General features: G+C 35.9%; 1 protein-coding gene across 5 annotated transcripts in view; it reads left to right on the top strand.

Annotated features, from left to right (window-relative positions):
• Positions 1 to 23,867, top strand: part of tbl1xr1a (TBL1X/Y related 1a) — an 82,092-nt gene that overhangs the window by 31,075 nt on the left and 27,150 nt on the right. For 4 of the 5 annotated variants that reach the window (XM_058791761.1, XM_058791758.1, XM_058791757.1 and 1 more), the window contains exon 2: positions 20,077 to 20,133. The exons of the other annotated variant lie outside the window; for it this stretch is intronic. The gene's annotated coding sequence lies outside the window, so the exon portion shown is untranslated. The remainder of the gene's footprint in view (positions 1 to 20,076; positions 20,134 to 23,867) is intronic. 5 annotated transcript variants of the gene reach the window in all.

Raw genomic sequence — 23,867 nt, forward strand, 5'->3', positions numbered from 1 at the left:
TTCATACATGGTTACAAAGTTTTAATTCTAATTGCTAAAGTTATATCATTAAATAATACTCGATTATCATAATATATTTATAATGCTTGACTGACTGATGTTAAGAGTGTACTTTTAGATATTTAAAAAGATGTGCCATTTCCCAAACATTATATATTAAATTTTTTGGTTTACTCGCCAGACTATATACACCATAAAATAATTTGTATCAATTCATACAGGGCTAGTAGTACATACAGCTGTATAACCAGATACACACCCAGGTATCGGATCAGTACTCGGTATCTGAATCGGTATCCAGAAGGGAAAAGGGTATCGGAGCATCTCTAGTTGCGTCCAGTGTAGACAGCATCACTGATTATAATGGGTTCTTCTGTTGTATTTTGTCACGTCGCGCCACGCCGCTCATGTCTGGTGTAGACACGGTGAGAGCCATGCAGATGCACGTGAGCACTGAATTCCATTCACTTCCGCGTCTATTTGTGCCTGAAATGACACATACGTGCAAAACTGTCAAAATGCATGTCTCTGCAAGTATCCTTGTAAACACAATTGCTTATGGCTTGTGAAGGTAGGCTAGGGCTCGCAAAATCGCTAGCCCGACGTCCTGGGGCTATTGCGTTTTCCAGTCGGGCTACCAAAATGTATCACTGCCCTGCCCGACGGGCTCCTTAAATACAGATCTCCCGTGGGTCCTTAAACTCTTAAAGTGAGTTGTATCAAACTTAAGGCCAATTAAAATTTTAAATATGTTAAATGGCATAAGAAATGTCTTAATTATAATTTCAAGAGGTCTTACAGTTGGGGACGGAAAGACAAGAGTCGTGATATGGCAGGATTAAACTTCAAAAGGCAATGATGTCATTGAATAAATAATGAGCGCTGCACGTTTCAAGTCAAAACGCGGCGCGGATGTCTTTATGTGAATGTATCTGAAGGGAACCGACTGTCCTCAGAAACGTGTCGTTGGCATTTTAATTTCATTTTATCTATAATTCCTGATAAAGCAGTGTTTATGAGCGCAGAGCTGCTTTGTGTACAGCGTTTCCCGGGGAAACTGCAATATTTCAGTGCTCCTAAAGCGCCACCTCGTGGCAGAGAATGAATTTGTATTTCCAATAAGCTTTTCTTGCTGTTTATGGTCAGATCAATGCAAATATCAACTTTTTATGCAGCAAACACAGAGTTGTAAATGAGAAAGAAGTTAATGTGCCTTCTAAAAATTTAAACAATTAAGACAGTAATATTTATACGTTATAAATTAACAATTTATATGCTTGATTTATCCCTTTTCATAAAAATGGTCTATAGCCTGAAATGCTGTTGTATAAGATTTTTGTTTTTGTGAAAACCTGTATCTGAACTGTAAATCATGTAATTTTATGGCTCAATACTGTATGTTGCCATAGACATTGTCCAGCCTCGCTCATTCTGTGTTCATTTTACTTGTGCAGCTCTTAAAATGGGTCATAAATTGCCTTAAATTTATTTTTAAAAAATTCTGCAGATACCCTGTAAATAGTGAAATAAGATTCCTTCCTTCATATTTGTTGATATTTGTGTATTAAAAATCTGAATTTCCAATATAAAATTTTTTTTTTTAATTTGGGCTAGTTAAATTAAGTTTTGGGCTACCAAAATCTGAAGAGTACCTGCCCGAAGGGCTACCTATCTCTTTTTATTCTTTTTTTTTTTTTTTTCATATCGCAATATATTGCAGAAATACAAAATATCACAATGTGAGTTTTTTTCCAATATTGTGCAGCCCAAAGGTGTGTGAGAGAAATTTAGACTAAATTTATAGGTAGAAAGTCAATACTCTAGCGACGTACACTGTAAAAATAGTTTTTGAGAAGTCATAAATAAAACGGGTTATTGGAGTTTGACAAGAAAATAGCCTACTATTTCTGATTAAAGACTAGACAATGGAAAATGCTTGATTATAACCTTAAAAGAGACTCAAAAACAATGCATCACATCTTTTTGAACTTTTATTTCAGGAGCATACATATACACAGTGTATATTTAAAGTACCAAAACCCTGAACTTACACATGAATATAATATATACAAAATGAGTAGAAAAAATTATGTTGCTATACCGTTTTAGTCATGTTTAGTCATGTTTTACCGGCAGTGTGTAAAATCTAAAGTGTTTCCACACTTCAAAATGTCAAGGTACAGAAAGAAGTCTGGAAGAGGTTTGATCCTCTGCCTCCGTCATGGTTTTGCTTTCTCGCACCGGCTTGAAACATATATGATGTCATCTAATGCAGAGGCACTGCGCACGCAAGAACGATCGTTGTATGGCATCAAATAGGGCTGGGCGATATATCGAACACGATATTCATGCGCATCTCGTCAGTAAAGCCGGTTCCATGATTAGCGCTAAATCTCCATCACCTGTTTTCAAATAGAGCGCCATTTAATACACAGAGCCGTAGTTCACTGACAAGCTACGCAATATCGCGTTCATTATCGAAGGCGATTCATCTGTGATAATGAACGCGATATTGCATAGCTTGTCAGTGAACTACGGCTCTGTGTATTAAATGGCACTCTATTTGAAAACAGGTGATGGCGATTTAGCGCTAATCACGGAACCGGCTTTACTGACGAGATGCGCATGAATATTGTGTTTGATATATCGCCCCGCCCTAGCATCAAAGCATCAAAGTACTTTCGCTGTACTTTGATGTCATACGCTGATCATCTGCGCAGTACTGCTCTAAATCTGCATTGGTAAATCTTTTGCTCTCATAAATTCTCATTCTCAAGGGATGCTCATTTTAACCAGTTAACCGTTATCCGATCGTAAGAATTTTGACTGATTAATACAATCAGTTAAATGGTTTAAAAAGTCATTTATTTACTTTTTTCAGTAATTTATCAAAATATTTTAAAAGCTTTGCTGCATGGTTAAAATATGCTATGCGTATAAAAAAATTGTTTTTTTAGAGAGAGAGAGAGGGAAAAAAAACAAGTCGCGTATAAGTTGCATTTTGTTTCATTCAGAAATAGGCCTAATGCCGACACGAAATGTTTACAAACATTATAATAAACACTGTAAACATAACTAGGCTACTTTAGTTCCCCTCACTCTACAACAAATCCTTTAAATTTAACAGTATTTAGAAAAGAACAAGAATGAAAAAGATAAAAAGCTATAGCTATATAAACGACAAGCCAAAACGAATGAAACAAAATGAAAATGAAACAGAAACCAACGTTGGGTCTCTCATTCGACAAAATCAAATGTTTCCATATTCGCGATGTATTTGAACGCCAAAATATTATTTATGTATTTCACTCGCGATCCAATATCCACGTAAAAAAAAAAAATGTTTTGCACAACATCATGGCGGTACGGTGATTACGCTTAACGGCACAGATTTTACTACATATTTAAAGCATGAGCAGTGTGTTTTTTTCCATATGTTTGACCGACTGTATTTTATTATTATAATGAACAGGCTGCATTGGTAGCAATGCTTAACTGTGTGTGCCCATGCAGCACCGTTGCAATCACTTGAAATTTGTCCTTCTAACAGTGGAAGCAACTACTCCTTTTACATTTACGTTACATTACATTTAGTCATTTAGCAGATGCTTTTATCCAAAGCGACTTACAAATGTGGACAATGGAAGCAATCAAAATCAACAAAAGAGCAATGATATGCAAGTGCTATAACAAGTCTGTTAGCTTAACGCATTACACGTAGCAAGTTTTTTTTTTTTTTTATTATATAAGCAAAAAAAGAAAACATAGATAGAATACAAAAAGATTAGAAAAGTTAGTTGTATATCATTTATATTATTTATTTATTTATGTATATATATATATATATATATATATATATATATATATATATATATATATATATATATATATATATATATATATATATGTTTTTTTTTTTTTTTTTTAAGAATAGAATTAGAATAGAGAGTGCTAGAGTTAGATGGTCAAATAAAGATGAAAGAGATGTGTTTTTAGCCGATTCTTGTAGATTGCTAAGGACTTAGCTGCTCGGATAGAGTTGGGCAGGTCTTTCCACCAGGAGGGAACATTTAATTTAAAAGTCTGTGAAAGTGATTTTGTGCCTCTTGGGATGGCACAATAAAGCGACGTTCACTTGCAGAATGTAAGCTTCTAGAGGGCACAAGTCTGAAGTAATGAATTTAGGTAAAGGGGTGCAGAGCCAGTGGTGGTTTTTATGCGAGCAGCTATTGGTAGCCAGTGCAAATTCAAGGTCTGATGTGCATTCTTTTAGCTCATTAAAAATTTATCTTGCTGCCACTTTTTGGATTAATTGTAAAGGTTTGATAGAACTGGCTGGAAGACCTGCCATGTGGTCTGAGAAAGTCAGCTGATCATCAATCATAACTCCAAAGTTTCTGGCTGTTTTTGAAGGAGTTATGGTTGATGTGCCTAACTGGATGTTGAAATTGTGATGAAATTATGGGTTTGATGGAACTGCAAGCAGTTCTGTCTTGGCAAGGTTGAGTTGAAGGTGATGGTCCTTCATCCAGCAAGAAATGTCTGTTAGACAAGATGAGATGTGAGCAGCTATCATCGTATCATCAGGATGGACTGAGAGGTAGAGTTGAGTGTCATCAGCATAGCAGTGATATGAAAAGCTATGTTTCTGAATGACAGAACCTAGTGATGCCATGTAGACAGAGAAGAGAAGTGGTCGAAGAACTGAGCCCTGAGGCACCCCAGTAGTTAGATGTTGCGACTTGGAAACAAAACAAAACAATATTTATTTATTTGTTTATTTATTTATATATGGGTCAAAGGTGAGACTTTAAAAGGACTTATTGTTTTTTTTAAAGTATTTAAATGGACAGGGGACTTTTGTCCCGAAAATGCAGTTTATCTGAGATCATTCAGTGTAATAGGAATAAGAAGTTATTCTGAAATCATATAAAAAAACGGATAGTCATTCGCAAGTCTGTGACATCATTAAATGGCACCTGGAAGTTCATGTGGCGCTGCAGAAAAGTGAGTTTATTGCACTTAAATACTTGATAATTTCACCATTTCATGGTGTGGTAACAGGTTACAAAAACACACGTCATTCAGTGGAATGCCAAAAAACACTTTTAATGTTAGATTTTTTTTAAAAACAAGTAGATGTTGTGAATAATTGTGATTTAACTTTACTGGTCAAGTTCACTGTTTGAAATAGGTGGCCATTTGATTGCCTGAAATGTTAGCTGATGTAGCAGTTTCGTCATTCAGGGTAATGGTTTTGTCATTCCGTGTAATACAAATTCTCTGTTACACCACAATGTCATCCATTACACTGAATGACAGCATGACTGTATAAATAACTATTTTAGCATCTTATTTATATTACAGATAAATGAGGAATGTTTAGCATTGACAAATATGTGTTACAGTTAAATATTAATATTTGAATGAATTTTGGTATTGTTTAATTTGATTATTGATTAATTATAGACACTCATGAACGTAGGGAGTCAAGTGTGTTCTAAGTGTGAACCCAGTAGCTTTGGTGGCACTCTTAAAGCCCGTTCACACCAAGAACAATAATCATAAAATAACTAAAACAGAAACTATGTTAGCCTCCACACCGATGAACAATAGCACTGTTCATTCTAAGCAGATTTGTTGTCTGCCACTTTAAATGCTCGAGCTCTTTAAAGTTGAATGAATTCTAATTGGCTGTCAATGCTTTTATCATTCATCAGCTGGAAAAAAAAAAATCCAACAATATAAAAGAGATTCCAACAATATTGTTTCTCTGTGCAGTGGAATCTGCTATTCTTTTATACAGAAGGTTTTTTTCCCCACTTTTTTTTTTTTTCCAAAATTTATTATTATTTTTTAAATTTTATCTTTATTCTTACTGTACTTGGTGTGGACATGCCTTTAGCTAGGAAAAGAGATGGGTATTGAGGATTGTAATTGTTGGAATAACAGCTTGCCAATAATTCTGGGAAGAGAGACCCCCCCTCACTACAGTATGTCAGTAGTTCAAGAGAGATCACTGAGGGGATTCTCCACCCCAAATACTTATCCTGATAATGTCATTTATGTTTGCAAACAGAAAGTATTAATAAATGTGGCTGCAAGCAGGGATTTTTGAGTCAGAGCAAGTCAGAAACAAAATGACAAGCTAAGCAAGCATGGCAGGGGAGCATCAGGAAAATACTTATTATATTTGGGCTGTCACGATTATGAAATTTGGCCGACGATTAACTGTCTAAAAATAGTCATGGTTATTGCGATTAATTGTCTGTTTTGGGGCTTTGGCGATTATGACGATTATCACGATTAATTGTCTGTTTTTTTTTTATGGCTTTCATTATATAATTGTGATTTAATTTAAGGGTCCAGTAAATAATTGTTTTCTTTTAATCTTTTTTTAGTTATTATTTTGCAGTGTAATATTACATATAGTATTCCAAATTCTAAGAATCGGCCAATAACGGTCCAACACCAGCACTATTTTTTATTTTTCTACACCACATAATATCATTACTGTGTTTGTGGAACTAATGGTCACTCTTTTTTTTAACTCCTTTGTTAAACACAATCCACTAAATACTCACTTCCTCATTACAGAGAAAAACTACATTTGAATAAAAATATATAAGCTATGAAATTAAACTAGCTGACTGTACAATTTAGCAGATCTTGAAAAATCTTTGGTGCACATTATACAATTTAAACATGTTTATTCTGTTAACTATTTGTATTCTTACAAAAATACATTCATGAAAATAAGATAGAAATCATGAGAAAAAGAAAGGCTTCTAATAATCTTTCTGTGTGCAAAACTTTGATGTGAAACGCTTCAAACAGAGTGGCACAAAGCTCTTATGCACATCTAGGGTGCAGAATGATGTGCTTGAAGCAAAATAAGTCACAGCGCGCTGCACTCGTCTCCACAGTACAAACAAAGAGAAGAGAAATGAGAGCGCAATGAACTCTAGCAAGATATAGTCATTTTATTAGAATCCCCAGACCTTTATCTACACATCAAGTACTATAATGGGAATATATCATCTTGGAGAGAGAGTTTTACCGTGTTGACTGTCATAACTGAATGTGACGCGCTGTTTGAATGCTGAGCGGAGAATGACTGACAGCTGCAGCAGAAGGAAGATGAGTTTCTGTAAACTTAAATTTAACAATGTAAATGTAATTCTGTCCCTCACATGAAAACCAAACTGGTGCTCTTCTGTTTCTTTTGGTGTATGACTCCCCCTTGTGCCATATAAAAAGCACAATAATCGGTTAGATCAAATAATTGCGATTAGACGGTTATTTAATTATCGCGACAGGCCTAATGTCAACATCTGTTTCTGCAGTCATTTTACTCAGGATTATTATTAAAACTAATTTATATAAAAGTATAAAGGCTTGTTATGGCTGAATAAAAACAAAAGAATAATGATAAAAGAATAATAAGGATTGTGTCTTATACCTGGCAGAAGTGTGAAAGATTCTGTTTCCTTAAACTAGTTTGTCATGCATTTCTTTTTCAACACATTTACAGGTAAATCCTAGTATTTTAAATTTGCGATTAATCATAATTAATCGCAGTCCATGACTGTGATTAACACAATGAAATTTTTTAATCAATTGACAGCACTAATATATATATATGTATGTGTTTATATATATATATTCATTCTGTTTTTCTCCGCTTACAGCAGGGGACTGTTTCATAAAAGACGCTAAAGAAAACCGGGGATTCAAGTCTAAAACCTGATTTGAAATAACCTAATAAATCAGTCGGGACTAAAGCGGTTTCATAATTTAAGTTCACCAATCTGACTAATTCGATACAGGTTCAATGAGTCAGGATAATTTGATGTGCACGCCTATTCTTAAACAGCGCTTAAAGGGGTGGTTTACTGTTTTTTTTTTTTTTTTTTTTTTTCTAGGCTTGATTGTGTTTATGGGATGTAGTCTAACATGTTCATGCTTCGTTTTTTTTTTAAATGCATTATTTTTCATATAATTGACCTTTATTCCACACCGCTCTGTCCCTTCTCTGACAAACGGCTCGATTATTTCCTGTTTTTATGAAGCCCCTCCCTCAGAAATACGTGATGGGCTCTGATTGGTTAGCTGGCTCAGTGTGTTGTGATTCACTAAACCGCCGAGCGTGCGTCTAAATGTCCCGCCCCTCAGCTCAGCGGCATGTGTAAACAATGGCGTCATCTATATTGCTTATCAATTTGAGCCCGATTGAGACGCAGAGGATATTAGTGAAGAGGATCGTGCAGAATCTGTGCAAGCACGACTCTTAATGGTTTGTTTGTTGTCTCATACTTTTATATACGCTGTTATTATGCTACTACTTATGTTAGCTTTTAATATACGGTTTTATTCTGATTAAAGCTTTAATACAGTACGACAACCGCACACGCGTCCATGTATAACGCTTCTCATTGCTATGTGAAAATGTAAAATTGGAACAGTTTGTTGGAGCTGATCTGACGATCTGAATGAGAGAGAGAGAGAGATGCAGAGCAGGGCGACGTGAGGAAGAGTATTAAGAACGGCTGTTTTAGAACATTAATTTTGAAACTTGTGAATCCATTAGAAGACAGAATCGCGATTCATATATGAATGGATTTTTACGTGCACCTCTAGTTTTCTCTTCCTCTTCTCTAAAGCAGCACAGCAAGGCCTCATCCCCTTCCTTACATGTTCCCGAGGGCAGGGTTTATCTGGGTCTGTGACGTATCAGACCCGGGAAGTAGTTCGTTGTAGTCCCTTACCAGCCGTTTTTGTAGGCATTAAACCTCCAGAATTTTAAAAGACATTGCATTGAACTTTCAGCGCTGCAACTTTGCAGATATTGTTTATGCTCAAACAGCAACATTACACACTAACTAACGTTAAAAAAGGGAAATTGCAATCAACTACCCCTTTAATGTAGATCATGGATCAAATCGATCCACCATGGCAAACAGCGAATATTTGTGCTGTTTAATGCATTTGAGACGTTGTGTTTTCCTCAGGGCATAACTGACACGTAACAGGTATATTTTTCATCTGTAAATGTTAGAAAGTCATGCAAATATATCCATTTTGCTGTCAGGAGTGGGCGAGGCTTACGCGAGCGAATGAGCGCTGCTGAGTGCATGCGCGCAGCATAGACAGAGCAGAATAGAATAACAGCACAAGTATTCAGAATAAAAATTACCTTCTGCTAAAATATTTGTTGTTTGACATTAAATGTGACACACAGAATTTTAATCCTACATACAATCCAACGACCAGGGGTATCCAATTCTGCTCTTGGAAGGACTCCGTCCAATAAAGTTTAGTTCCAACCCTAATTTAATACACTTGATCCAGCAAATTGAGGTCTTCAGGATTACTAGAAACTTCCAGACTAGTGTGTTGGAGCAAGTTGGAGTTACTCTCTTCAGTTGGTGGTCTACTGGTAGGGCCTGGGCAATATGGTCAAAAAAGTATCATGATACAACTTTTCATATCAGTCGAAATCGATTATTATCACAATAAATGTCAAATCTTTATTTCTTTCAAGTTTAAATGCAAGTTTAAGTGAAAGTTGTGGAAACCAGACCATTAATTGTGGTTTTAAACTACACTTTATGTTCAGAACATGACTAACACTCCACACTTTTGAGTTCTTTACACTTTTCCAGTCATTTTTCCTTAACAAAATAAACATCTTTCGGCATGTTCTAAGAGAAATATTGTTTCAAGTCATGAAACAGTTTTGTGTTGCTTGACTTTGATGTCTATTTGCAGTGCTGGCTGCTGCATTATTACATTTTTTGTCTCTTAGAAATGCACATTTGACAGTAGCTTCAGTTGATATTAGAAGTTGCTTGAGTTAGGATGCAGATGTAAATTTATGTTTATTATAAAAAACAGTAACATCTGTGTAAATGTAACAACCCAATTTTTATATGGTGAAATTTAATAATTCCATGTGCAATAGTCACGTCACATCACAGGAGGTGCGATGCAAGGAAAAACATAGGCTACATATTTTTGTGTTGGATTCAAAAGAGAATTTTTTTTTTTTTTTTTTTTTACTATTTACAAAGTACATGTTTGTTGCTTCATGTTTTTAGCATGCAGTCTCTGTGTGTGCATGACGAAATGAGCGAGGAATGGGAGAAAAGCACTGAAATGGAAGATTTGTTTGCAAAAAGAAATGCATCGTCAGTTGTATGGAAATATTTTGGCTACAGAAAGGATGATGTTGACCAAAACTGGTACTTTGTCAACATCCGGTTGGGAGTCTGTTTGAGTTTTCCCTCTTTTCCTCGCTTTCCTTCGCTTTTAAACTTGTAAGTGCCTGTGCACATTTTACTTTCACTTTCGGATTAGCAGCAATTCAGTGTTTTTATTATATTTACTTTCTGTGAAGATTCTTACAAAATATCTCCAATTATTCTAGAATTAATAAATATTTCACTCACTACATTTGTAGTGGATCAAAACCTTTCAACAAAGTTGCCCTAAAACCTAAAACCAAAATGCGTTCTTGTCTTAGGACAACTTTGATGAACTTTTTTGATCCACTTCAAATGTTGACTACTATATACTGCAGAAAAAAAAAAAAAGATATCACAATGTCAGTTTTTTTCCAATATTGTGCAGCCCTAGTCCACATAAATAATACAACACAATTCCATATGTATACTCCACGTTTCTATCATAATACCATGGTGCAGTGAGTAAATCCATAGTAAATGATAGTGATTTGTAGATTGAAAAGCCTTTTGACTGTATTGTTGCACACAGTGTTTCTCCTGTTTGTCAGCTCAGTTTCTTCTGGCTTTTAAATTGTAGTTTAAATCACAGAGACATTTGAGTTCTTCTCTGAATTCAAGCACTGTTTAGTGATCGCGTGACCGACACTTGAACTTTGAGCCGAGCAGAAAAATGCTTGCCATGGTTCAAATGATTTGCTCTGTTTTGTTCAGATTTTGCCGCATAAACATTATATTGAACATTTATCTAACTCTTTATCGTTTTATCGAGGGAAAAGTATATTGCGATAATTATCGTGAACGCTTTATTGCCTAGCACTATCTACCATTTAGCCATCCTGACCATCCATCCCTCCTTATATAACTGATTGATCAAGAGGCCTGTAGAAGGTGTTTTATTCAGTGAATCTTTTGTAATTTTTTTTTTTTTTTTTTAATGATACATTATTATAGATAAAAATGGATTAAAGAGAAACTGTTGTTCAGTTTCACAGATTGTTTTTTCTCTGGAGTACAGTGTGTAGGGTTGTAACGATGTACCGGTATGACGGTTTATCACGGTTTGAACGTTCACGGTTATCATACCATAAACATTTGCATATCTACGGTTAAAAAAAAAGAATGAAAAAAAAAATCTCACCCGTGCATATGCAACTTATTTCCGTTCAGCTGCTTCACTCTGCATTCAATTGGCTGCTTGCACACACGTGCAGCGGAGAAAATGACAGAGACCGAGATTATATGTAATCACCATGCCTGTTGAAAAAAGTTAAAATCTGCATTGGAATACTTTGGATATTAAAAATGAACAAGGGGTTGTCCTTGAGGATGGATCCAATTTACAAAAAATGTGGACGCAAAGTGGCTGCAAAAGCAGGCAATACATCCAACATCTTCGCTCATATTTGCGGACACCATCCCTCCATACAGATAACGGTGTCGCATTTATAAAAAGTTATAAATTAAGGCCGTGTGATTTACGTGATGCAGAGGGAATCCCGGTACTGTAAACTCCATCATGAACATGGCATTTACAGTATAACGAGGATATTACGTAAAACGTGCAGTTGATGGTTGGATAATATCAAAAGTAGTTATGATATGTATCTGTGAAGCGCGAAAGAGACTACTATATAAATATCTCCTTGTTTCTGCATGTCTCTGTATAACAGTGACGCTGTTTTATACTGAAGTACGCATGCAATGACGCTAGTGGTGCTTTCAGCATCTACATAAACATGAACATCAGCAGAGCTGCTCTGAGAGAAAACTTAAATAAACATTTCCTAGTTTTATTTGAGAGGAAACCATTGTCAAATACACGCTGAAACTCAAAGGTCCGCTACAACCTGTCAAAATAAAGTTCAATTTAACTTGAAATTATAACAAATATATTAGCATTGTACAATGTACTTCAAAGTTGTAATAACAACAATAATAATATTCAAAAAAATTGTTGAAATAAAATAATTACTATAAAGGAATATTATGTTTGCTCATGTTTTAACTTAGTATACCTCTGTTGTGCAGAACTTTGCCAAAAATAAGTTGATAAATTTTCATTTGATAACATTTTAATTAATGATTTAAAATGTTAAAGTGTGATATAGATATGCATAAGGTGTATAGCTTTATTTTACATTTTTTCAAAACCGATTTATTATTTTTTCAGAAGGGAGCCTTCAATACTTTCATTAAAATGGTTTCAAGTTTGTTGTAATAAAGGATTTGTTCACTCAAATAACTTTTGTTCTAATTTGAAATTTATTTGTATGTTCTTATTCTTTTAAGAGTCATTGTTACTGTTAAGAATTATTGTTTAATATATACCGTGATAGTCATGATGTTTTCTGAGATGATTATCATACCGTGAAAATCTCATACCGTTACAACCCTAACAGTGTGTATCAGTAAGAAAGAATTAAAAGCCAGAGCTTTCCCTATCCAATCTTGTTTTTTTCCTCGTCTCAAGAAATATCTGCGTGTACACAAAACAATCTAGTATAGTTAAGTTAAGTCGTGACGTATTGTCAAGTAAAGTGACCCATACTCGAAATGGTGCTCTGCATTTAACCCATCCAAGTGCACACACACAGCAGTGAGTAGTGAACAAGTGCACACACACAAACACACACAGTGAACACACACCCGGAGCAGTGGGCAGCCTTGCTCCAGCGCCCGGGGAGCAATTAGGGGTGACTTGCTCAAGGGCACCTTAGTTATGGTATCGAAGGTGGAGAGAGTGCTGTTCATTCACAATCCCCACCTTTAGGTTACAAGCCCGACTCCCTAACCATTAGGCCACGACTACCCCATGCCAGACCAGTATGTGGCGCTGTAATTCTGCCATAGAGATGCACTAAAAACAGAGAAGAAGACTTGGACTGTGTGTATAAACCTAGAACGGTATATACAAACGAACATGGAACAATACATTTATTAATTTGTGTTAATGTTAGTTAATAAAAAGACAATCGTTCAGTGTTTGTTCATGTTTTTGCTGTTGCGTGGCGTAGTGTTGTCTGACTAGGGTTGAGACGTGGGGTGATGACATCATCGTTTCACAAAATATATGGATTGGCTGTACACACAAATGCAAAGCTGTCGTTTTCAGATTTATCCACTCAAAAATTTGCCGTTTCACGCTCTCAAAACGCCAGATCCGTCTGGATGAAATGCCAATATGATACAAAATCTTTTTACGTATACAGCTAAATGTGTCTCTGTGTGGACGGGGCCTTTACTAACCTTATTTTTACATCTCCTAGCTAGAAGAGCTTGCTTGTACTTCTCAAAAAAAAAAAAATAAAATAAAATAAAAAACGTGAAAGACTTGAGTGTTCTTGGACATCATGTGCATTTATGAAAATAAAAACAACCCCTTTAGTATCAGTACAACCATACGGCTCATTCACAGACTTAACAGCCATTATTCTGACATGATTGTGCTCTTTTGCGAAATGTGTAGGTGGACTAACACGTATGTCCACAGCATCTCTTCATCTTGAAACTATATGTAGGGCAGCTGTACATCTCCTGCCTCTCTGCACTCGATAAATACCAACACGTGGTCTGGAGCTAAAACCATATATTCTGTGAATGGCTTCCTTAAACGTAAACGTGACTTATCTCTCTCCAAGATTCAGCAGCTTCCTTAGGCTAATCCAAATGGCTCAGTTCCCTAGTAAACAAGGTATCTGATTGAGATCGACCTTAGCTTGGTATTTCTCCAGTGCATAATCGTTGCAAGCACACACTTGAGATGGGGTGTCGACACAGGCTGCATGTTTTCAATCAAGTGTTTGTGTGTTGGTATAAAATGGGAAATCAATAATCTTTAATCAGTAAGCTGAAAGGCTGCCAGATTCTAGGGCTGGGCGATATGGCCTAAAAAAAAAATCCCTGATTTTAAAATCAATCTGCAGATGACACAGAAATTGTTCAAAACAAGTTTTAACTTTATTTTGTTTTGATTTTCCCTTCTGGGATTTGATCTGGATTTCCCCCTTGGGGTTAAGGTGCAACAAGCCAAAGAGACAAGATGGCAGGCCCTGCCATTGTAAACAGTGAAAATGTAACATAACATAACTAGGGCTGTCGCGGTGAAGGAATTTCCCTTGTGGTAATTTTGAGTGGCTCAATAGCGCGGTATGCGGTATTACCGCATATATATATATATATATATATATAACAGTTAGTTCTGATCCTCGAATCTGTCAAGACAAGATATCTGTATCTGACAAGATACTTTTTCTGGCGATATTTCACCTGCGTGTTCTAGACGGCTGTCAGTCAGTGCAGCTTCATTGTTTCGCCTCAAGGTGGCGGCAAGAGACTGTCTTTGAGTGATTCTTTAAACCGTTCATTCAACTACATGTTCAAAAGCGCTGATTCATTCAGAGATTTGTAATGAAACACGCTGTTTAAATCATTTTAACTTTGAGCGCCACTTTTAAAGGCTGAGCTGACCAGCAGAGCGTTGATGCTAAGACAGATTTCGCTTTCCTTGGACATGACAACCTGTTTTCACATATGACTTGGCCTGAAGGACAGACGCAGGTAATCGCACGCGATCAGTCGATCTTTCTCTCATTCGCTGTCTGTTTAGGCTTGTTAAAAGCAAATTTACTGAGCCTCTGTGCAAATCAGCATGATACACATTGTTATCATTAGCTACTAATATTCAGTACACATGCACAAAGTGTAAAACAAGAAGGGCGTAACCTTACGAAAAAGAAAACACTGAAATATCGCGGTTGCTGCGGTTGTTGCATTCCTCTGCGGTTATGCTCGTCAATAGCGCGGTATTGCGGTATTGCGATATTGCGGTTATCGCGACAGCCCTAAACATAACATATAACATAAAACGTAACATAAAACATAAAATTATGTGACCCTTTTTGATAAGTTTTCTTTAAACACAAGTTTAACATCTTGCTATTCGGTAGATAGGAGGTAGTTCTGATAAAGGATGGACGATGACATCGTGGGGGTTAGGGGGTGTGCCCGAAGCGTGAATCCGTATTTAGAAAGGCACGGAAAACGAATAACGATTGCTAACGTTACAGTTACATTACAGTACATAAAATGTCACTTACCACATAAACAGAGTAAGGAGAGAAGAAATATACATTTTCCTCCCTTGTATTTATTCTCCGCAGTGAGTCAATGTCATGGATGTAAGGGTAGAGCAAGTTTAAATATCTTTCTAGTCTATATCCATCCTGTAATCCCGCTGTTTTGGGTATTTAAAAAAAAAATTATAATTATTTGTAATAGAGCAGACACTGACTGTTGTTCATGTATTTATGACCTCATTTGGCGAGACAGCAGACGCTGGAAACACTGCGCGCTTCAGTATGTGTGTAGAAAACGAAACTGCGCGTCTTTGTGCATTCATTCATAACCAGACACGCAGGATTCATATTTAAATGGTATTTTTGCAGCTTAACATTTACAGATACTAGTTCATATCGCAATTTGATTTAAGTGTAATGACCTACTTTTGATTTATTCATCTAAACTTTGACAAATTCAATGACATTCCGCGTTATACAGTACATTCTGTTTTTATAACTAGATTCCGCGTTTTCCGCTTCGCGGAAATCATAAAGCCCTGATCGCACTGACGCTCACGACCGGTGTAGACACGGTGTGAGTTTTTTTATGGGTTATGTTATAGCCCTGCTTGTTTTTTTTCATGTTTTTATGAAATCTCTGTATTGCTCATATAATCGTATTATTTACTGCCATGCGAGCCACAAATTAAAGCTTGGCGAGCCGCATGAGTCTCGTGAGCCGCGCAACACTGCTTTAAGGGATCCGCATTCCGCAGTACACGTCATCTTTCCGAACACGTTGGGATGCGGCGGATTGCGGGAGGATCACGAAACCCTAACTAAACTCTAATATGGCAAACGCGTGTCGGGAGGGCTGAGCCCTTTCGGGACTACGGGAGCGTCGTAGGATGTTAAAGAGAAAACCGATTTTAATTCAAACAAATCGACGTGAACTACACATTCGAGTTAATCAATAAAATCGATTTATCGCCCAGCCCTACCAGATTCTTCTTCTGAAAGACAGGATTATAAGTTGTAGATTCATAAAATCTGTTGCCTTTATGCTGACATTTTAAATTGTGCAGTTTTATTCTGATGTTGTCAGACATTCACGGTTTTGCTGCTCAGGAAACATTTTATGATTTTAAATGTTAAAAATAGTGCTGCTTATTTTTGGGGAAACCGGTCACATTTTTTTTCGGCATTCTTTGTTAAATAGAAAGTTCAATGAATAGCATTTATTTAAATTCGCAATCTCGTAACGTTTGTAAATGTCTTCACAGTCACTTTTGATAAATTTAACATGTCCTTACTGAATAAAAGTTGTTTTTAAAAAAAATCTTACTCCAAACTTTGAATGATACTGTATCATGGCTTCCACAAAAATATTAAGCAGATAAAACTGTTTTCAGTATTTATAACAATAATAAATGCTTCTTAAGCACCGAAACAGCATATTAGAATGATTTCTGAAGGATCATATGACACTGAAGACTGGAGCATATGTAATCAAATAAATGCAGCCTTGGTGAGCATAAGAGATTTTTCATATACCAATAGTATAGATTAATTTGTTTGATCGGTTATCACACTTTACTTGCACATGTGCGGCTAAATAATTGTAATATATAAAACATTTGGGCACCGTGATTTTTCACTCTTAAAACCAAGCCAAACCTTCAAGGTGTCATGCAGTTTTTCATTGCAGCGCACACGCTCTGATATATAATTTCACACGTTGTGTCCAATTAGTTGCAATAATTATGTCCTCAACTCTCTTTTGTGGCCTTTTGTTCGCTCCTGTCCGACCTCTCGACCATTGTGCCTTCTCGACTCTTTTTCCCTCTGACAAGCAGTTTTTAGCGTGTGTAACCTTATCGAGTTTTGCCTCCATTGACCTTCATCAGTCCCACACATCTTTTCTGCCGGTCTCAGATGACCCAATTAAACTTTTTCTCTCATTCTGCGCCATCGTTCTTATTGGACTCACTCCGGACCGCTAAAAGGGTGAGAGTCAAGGTTCAGGAAAGGGCATCTCCATGGTGAAATGCTGCTGTGTGAGAAAAATATGCTGTAATGATAGTCTAGCCAGAAAGTAAACCCGGAGACGCTGTCATATGAATCGGCCAGGTCGTTGAAAATGGGCAGCAGGAATAGGCTTTGATAGAGGAATCCTTTTAGATGTGTTTCTCATCAATCTAGATCCCCCAGGATGAGGATGAGAGAGATCCCTTTGTCTAATGTTGTCAAGACACTTGAGTTCCTCTTAGAGAAAATGTGTTTAAAATTTGAGTTTTGCAATGTTTAATTTGAGAAGCCACCCAGTGGGTAAAGACAGTTTTATATTCCTATTGGAGCTCTGTACATGTTTAGTAGTATTATTATTGTTTTTTTTTTGCAACGGATTCGAATGATTAAGTTTTTCCAGAGGCGTTTTTCTGTTTTCAATTCACTGCTGAGACTGAATCAGAATGCAAACAGTACATTTGACAGCAGAATTGCCCAAAAGTGTGCAAACAAAGAAATACATTTGGGCTACAGACCTGTCAATTTACAAATACAAGAGCTGTGAATTGTGAATGGATGTTTTTGACAGTTTAAAAAAAACAGTATCAATCAAAAGTAATTGCTTCTGTCATTCCTGTGAAGCCAGTAAGTTGTTAGAGAATCTCAAGGTTATATTTTCACGTCATACTCTGCAAAAATACTTTTTGGTTTTGGACTTGCAGGTCAGCACTTCCTTTTTCATTCAAGCAGCATCAAAGCTATAGGTGCACCAGAGTAAACATTTATATTGACCTGATGATAATATTACTGTGTAGATCACATTTTAGCCATTGCTTTGGCATTCAGAAAGACTGCATTTTCTTTGTAGTAGCCTGTTACCTTGATAAGTAAAACTGGCAAGCTGATGGAAACTGGTTCACACTGACTTCCGGATGGCTGACCAGTCAAATTGGAATCAGTGAGACTTGGACAGACATTCTGTGAAAGATCCATGAGTGGTTGAGTCTGATACTGTACTTCAACAGTGAAACTGATCGCCCCTGAGCTTGTTTAAAGACTGATAGGCCCTGTTTCCACCTGTTTTATAAATTTTGTAGTGATTTGGTCAGCCAGGATGCATTGCCTCCCCTGTTATGTTGGCTTTACACTTTTGTGGGAGCACGAGTGCAGTGTATAAATACTGTTGAATGAACAAACCCATGTTGTGAATTAAAAGATTGTACCGTGATCTGTTGAACAACAGAGTAAGGACTGAATCACTTGTTTTGGTGTGCTTTCTCACAACTGTATTTACTGTTTCTGGACTCATTTGGGATGGACAGTGTTTCCACTATAAATGTGATTTGGTCACTTGCATTTTTGACTACCTTCATATGCTTTCTGTGATTTGATCTCAAAATATTTTAGACCCCATTTCAACCTATATTTAAAAATGAAAATTAAATAAAGACAAGTGACAGCCAGTAAATAAGAACAAATTACAAGGAATAGCACAATTAAATATAGGCCTACAGCACAAAGATAGAAATGAAATGGTGCTTTAGGCTTTTATGTTTGTAGATGTTAAGGTAGGCTACAGAAATACACATAAAATAACATTTGCATATTCTCCACTCTTGTGTTGCACCTTGATTTTTCATAGCTATTTGAAATTAGAGGCAGCCAAAAACAAACAAACAAACAAAAAACTAAACATGTCTTGTGCAATGTTTGATTTATATTAGCCTGTATCATTTCAAAATATGAAGCAAAAACATAATGGTCTGACTTAAGCTTTGTGAAATTATGCTACATAAAACATCCGAATGACAGATCTGATACGTTTACTTGATTACCACTGTAAACACAGCAGCGCAGCGCGTATTAACGCTAATTTAAATGCATTATATGGATGCAAGATGAAAAGAAAACCGCATGTAAACTTTTCTGAAAACAGCCAGATCCCCTCAGAAACGCATTCATATAAAATTCAATATTTGGATTTTCTTCCTATATTTCGCGCATTGTGAACCGTGATCTTTTTCGGTCTGCTATAGTATTTTCTCCTCTTTACGTCCGTCTTCAGGGTCTCTGTCCTCTGTTAACAGCTGTTTACAGACTAATTATAATAATAACGTAATATATTTCCACACAACGGCTTTTTGGAAAATGATTGCAGTGCAGTTTGTGTGCAAGCACGGAACAAAAGATAAAATAAAAAAAATAAAAATAGCTGGTCGATCGGTGCATCTGTACTCCACTTATAGATTAAATATAACGTTAGATTAATCATTGTTAAAGCTACAGTTTTACTCGCCAAGACAGGTATTTTGACACAGCCTACTTTTGTATGTATTTGCCTGTTCAGGTGGCTTTTTTTCACGCCCGAACGCTTTTAAATCGCTTGATTTGTTTTAAATTAACAAGGCTTAAAAACACATGCAAATGATAGCGACAAATCCATGTACTGTCATGAACGTCTTTCACGCTGACCCTGGGCCATCGGGCACTCCTTATTGTCGAGCCCTGCCCTGATATCTGAACTCTTTCTGTTTTTATTTTGATAAACCTTAATGTCACCTTAACTCAACAGTATGATCTTCTCATGATGAATTGAAATCAGTGTCTCATGTTCTGTATTTGGACAAGCAGTTGCTTATGTTTTTCAACAGAAACGGAAAGTTACTGACATGTTTACAAGCAAAACATGATTGATTTATTGACCCTTCATTGCTAGATGGCACCAAGTAATGTTTTTTTTTGTTTTGTTTTCTCTTTATGTCCAGACTGTAGAGATTCCTCCACTGCTAAGGGTTCATATTGGAGCAAGACCTGATCACATGGTAAGCCAAGAAAATATCTCTTGTTCTTTTCTAGACTGCAGCTATTTGTTTTGGTAAACATCAAGGCACCTTGAGCCCCATACACATGTGGTCTCAGGAGCCATGGACAAGTACACAGCTGTAACTGAACTATGGAATGCCTGAGGATTAGATTTGACAGTCATTCATCTTTTTTTTATTTTAGGTTGAGCACAGCAATGTTGTACCAAATACTGAACAGCAGCTTCAAAAAGCAGTTGCACAATATATATGGCCCCATGTCCATTTAGATTCTTTTTTCCATCTAACACATTTAAACTCAGCCTTTTATAACACTAATAATTTAATAATACTGTTAAATGTAATCATTAGCAAATGAATATCTAACTACTTTTGCATATTGTCATGTTGTGAAGCCTAAATTCGCTTATAGCATTTAAAATAATTTACTTTAGTTTTAATTTTTAATTTTTTCAAGTAGCATTTACGTATTTATGCATCTATTTGTTTGCTCATTTATTTATTTTTAAAATTATTTGACTTAAGTTTTTATTTTTAATTTAAAGTAGCATTTAAACTGCTTGATGTTCATTTTGAATAAAGTAATATTTAAAATGATTGACTTTTTTTATTTTAAATGAAAAATAGTATTTAAAATATTTGTATTTAAAAAAAAAATTATTTTATTTTAAAATAAATCCTTTAGATTTTTATTTTTAAAGTACAATTTTAATATTTATTTTGAACCTAAGGTAATATTTAAAATGATCGACTCTAGGTTTTAGTAGCATTTATAAAGGATTGATGTAAAAATAACTGTTGTAATATTGGTGCATCCCTAGTAAAAATGACTCTCTAGGCACTGTTGCGTAACCAAAAGTGTATCAAATGAACATGTTCCTGTTCCACAATAATTTAGTCTGTTCAATCAAGACAAATACAAGCTCATTATCTGTAAACATGGAGAATAGCCTTCGTGCATCATGCACTACATAAAGCTTCACTCAAGCTCGTCCTTTGTATTGTACAGAAATGTTCTACTTGTAATATGTTTCTGTAACAAAGTGAGTTTGGAGCTTGTCATGCATAGTTTGAAAACTAATTATGAATGCTAATTAACTTGAGTTCTTGAGTGCTTGCCATTTAAGGGACAGCAGTTTTACTGCCTCTTTTTGAAGCTAAAATTACGTGTAATTTACTCTAGTAGTGGCAGTCCAACCTGTCAGTCAGGACCACTTCACAAATCCCCCCAAAGACCCCTAAACCCTTCACAAGAGTTGCCGCTCAGTTTGCCTGTTGACTGTTCTCTTGATAATTCCTCTCCAACAGGGTTTATTGTTTCAGGGATCAAGGTGCCTGAGTTTGAGCGCTTTCAAAACCAAGCTTCATTCAGAACTGAAGCAGGACGGACTCAAACAAGTTTGATCAATCTCTGCTAAAGCCAATTTGGATGTGGAATAGTTTATTCTGTTGGTCTTATTATGGTTGCTTTTGAAATCGCTAAATTCTATATACAATTTTGAACCACGATAAATGCTATTTTTCACTCCAAACCCTTTTGTCAGGCTTTCTTGAGAGTGTTGCCATAGAAACACTGAGTATAGAGCGGCTAGTATTGAGGCAGAGATTGGTTTGGCTCTAAGCTGGTGGAGAATGGAAGAAATTAGAGGCCTAATAAACCTCTTAACTCCTGTATTGGTTACAGGCCTTTTACAACATCATGGGCTAAAATAACAACTTATGCTCTGGCTGTGCGGGTGAGTGAGATTCAGGGCTTTTACGTTTAATCATACCCATTTTTGGACATGTTCATCATGTGGCTATCCAGAGCTTGTCTGAAAATATCTCAAATGTAACGAAAGCCAATATATTGTGCTTTCAAAGAAATTATACACATCTGTTGTGAAGGTGCTGTGTAGGATTGGAGCCAGAGGAGTTTGCTTTGGTGTAGCCTCAATCCATCATGTAATCTGTGTCCACAATTCCTTGACTTGAGCTGTACAACAATATTGAATTTCCATGTTTTGGCTTCGGGCAAAAAAAAAAAAAAAAAGTACCCTGCATGGTTACCACACCGGCGTTAGAAAACAAAGTCAGGCTTACTTCTGTCTAGGTTGTTTTTACAAGATCAATCTTTTAGAGATTTGAGTGTGAAAGAAGTGCCTAGTCGATGCTTTAAGACCTGCTGCTTTTATAAAAGCACAGCCTCGCTCACTTTCATTGACTATTTATTATGTTTATTAATTGTGAAATTACGTACATTATTAAAATGCAGATGAAGCTTAATCTAGTTCTGGCATTTATCAATAAAACATCAACAAATCAATCTAAATTAAGAGCTGTTTTTTTTTTTTAAAGTGTGTTCTAGGGATAGAAAAACATTTATTTTCAAACTGGACTAGTGGAGGGCTAGGATTTTCTGAACGACTAGTTGACTAATTGATTTTAGGTCTGTTTTTGGTTCATTTGACCCAGATCTGTCACTTTTCTCAGTGCCATTCTTTGCACATTTAAAAACAGGGAATTTTAAGATGTGTTTGAACAGTTTTTATATTTGAAATGCAGTCTTAATGTATAGCGTGACACTTAAAAAAAAAATTTAAATAAAAAGATGCAATCCATAAACCAAAAGGGAGTTCCATACTGACAGTGGTTTGCTGTGCCAAAGCAGCCAGATGGCATTCATTTTCCATGAGGATTGGCAATTTCTGGGGGAAATAAATGGCTGCAATCGTTGGTGTTGAGCAGAGGTCAACTTTATGAACGTGAGGAGCAACTACTAATGGGAGCAGTGGGATTCCGCAGCAGTGTAGGACCAGACTCAGCCATCTCTGATATTTGTCTGTGTGAAAGTGATTAATTAATGTTTTCATAGTGCTTTGATTACTCATTTTAACATGGCAATGAGTAATTAGCCTTTATGACAAATTTTAGCCCCAGGCAAAGTTGTGAAAGTGCCAGAAATCTTAATAATTGCCATTTCTTTTGTTTATTATACTATCAATATTTTTTATTTTATTTATTTTAAAAAATATTTTCTATGCTTAATACTAGCAACATTAATGTAAGAGCTTGCTTGGGTTTGTGTGATTTAAATTTGGCATGTCAAAATGTAATGCGATTTATTTGGCCAAACTGTGCTGACTAAAGTTAGATGTGTATTAATGTTTATTAAGAATTTTTTTTGTTTTTTAATGAATTAATTTTTGTTCAGCAAGGATGCATTACATCATTTAAAAAAAAACTATTTGAAAAACTGTACAACTGTTTTCAACATTAATGAAAAGTTTTTCTTGAGCACCAAATGAGCATATTAGAATTAGAATGTTTTAAAAAACAATAGCAACATTTAATTCAAATGTCCACTTGATCTTTAATATTTGGCCACTCCTTTACGACTGGCCACTGTCATTCCTTGAATATGTGGACATCAAAACGTGTAATCTCAGAGTGAGTGTTTGAACAGCATATTGAGAAAGATATAGATGTATTCTCCTGTGTTTGCATAGGTTTATAAATAAATTACCTTGCGAATCTGCTGAAATGGGGCAAGTTGAGTTTCCAGATGAATGTAATAATAAACCCAAACTCACAACATTATGCAGCGATGGAGTTTGAGGCACTCCACACATGTAAATAATCACAGTTCTTGTGGAGCAGCATTTACTGTAAACGGAGTCACTCTTGAGACGCACGTGTGTAACCTACACGCATGTGAATAATTAAAGTGCATATAGGTAATTAAACCTGCATTG

The sequence above is a fragment of the Onychostoma macrolepis genome, chromosome 11 (genome assembly GCF_012432095.1).
Source record: "Onychostoma macrolepis isolate SWU-2019 chromosome 11, ASM1243209v1, whole genome shotgun sequence".
NCBI classification, from domain to species: Eukaryota; Metazoa; Chordata; class Actinopteri; order Cypriniformes; family Cyprinidae; genus Onychostoma; species Onychostoma macrolepis.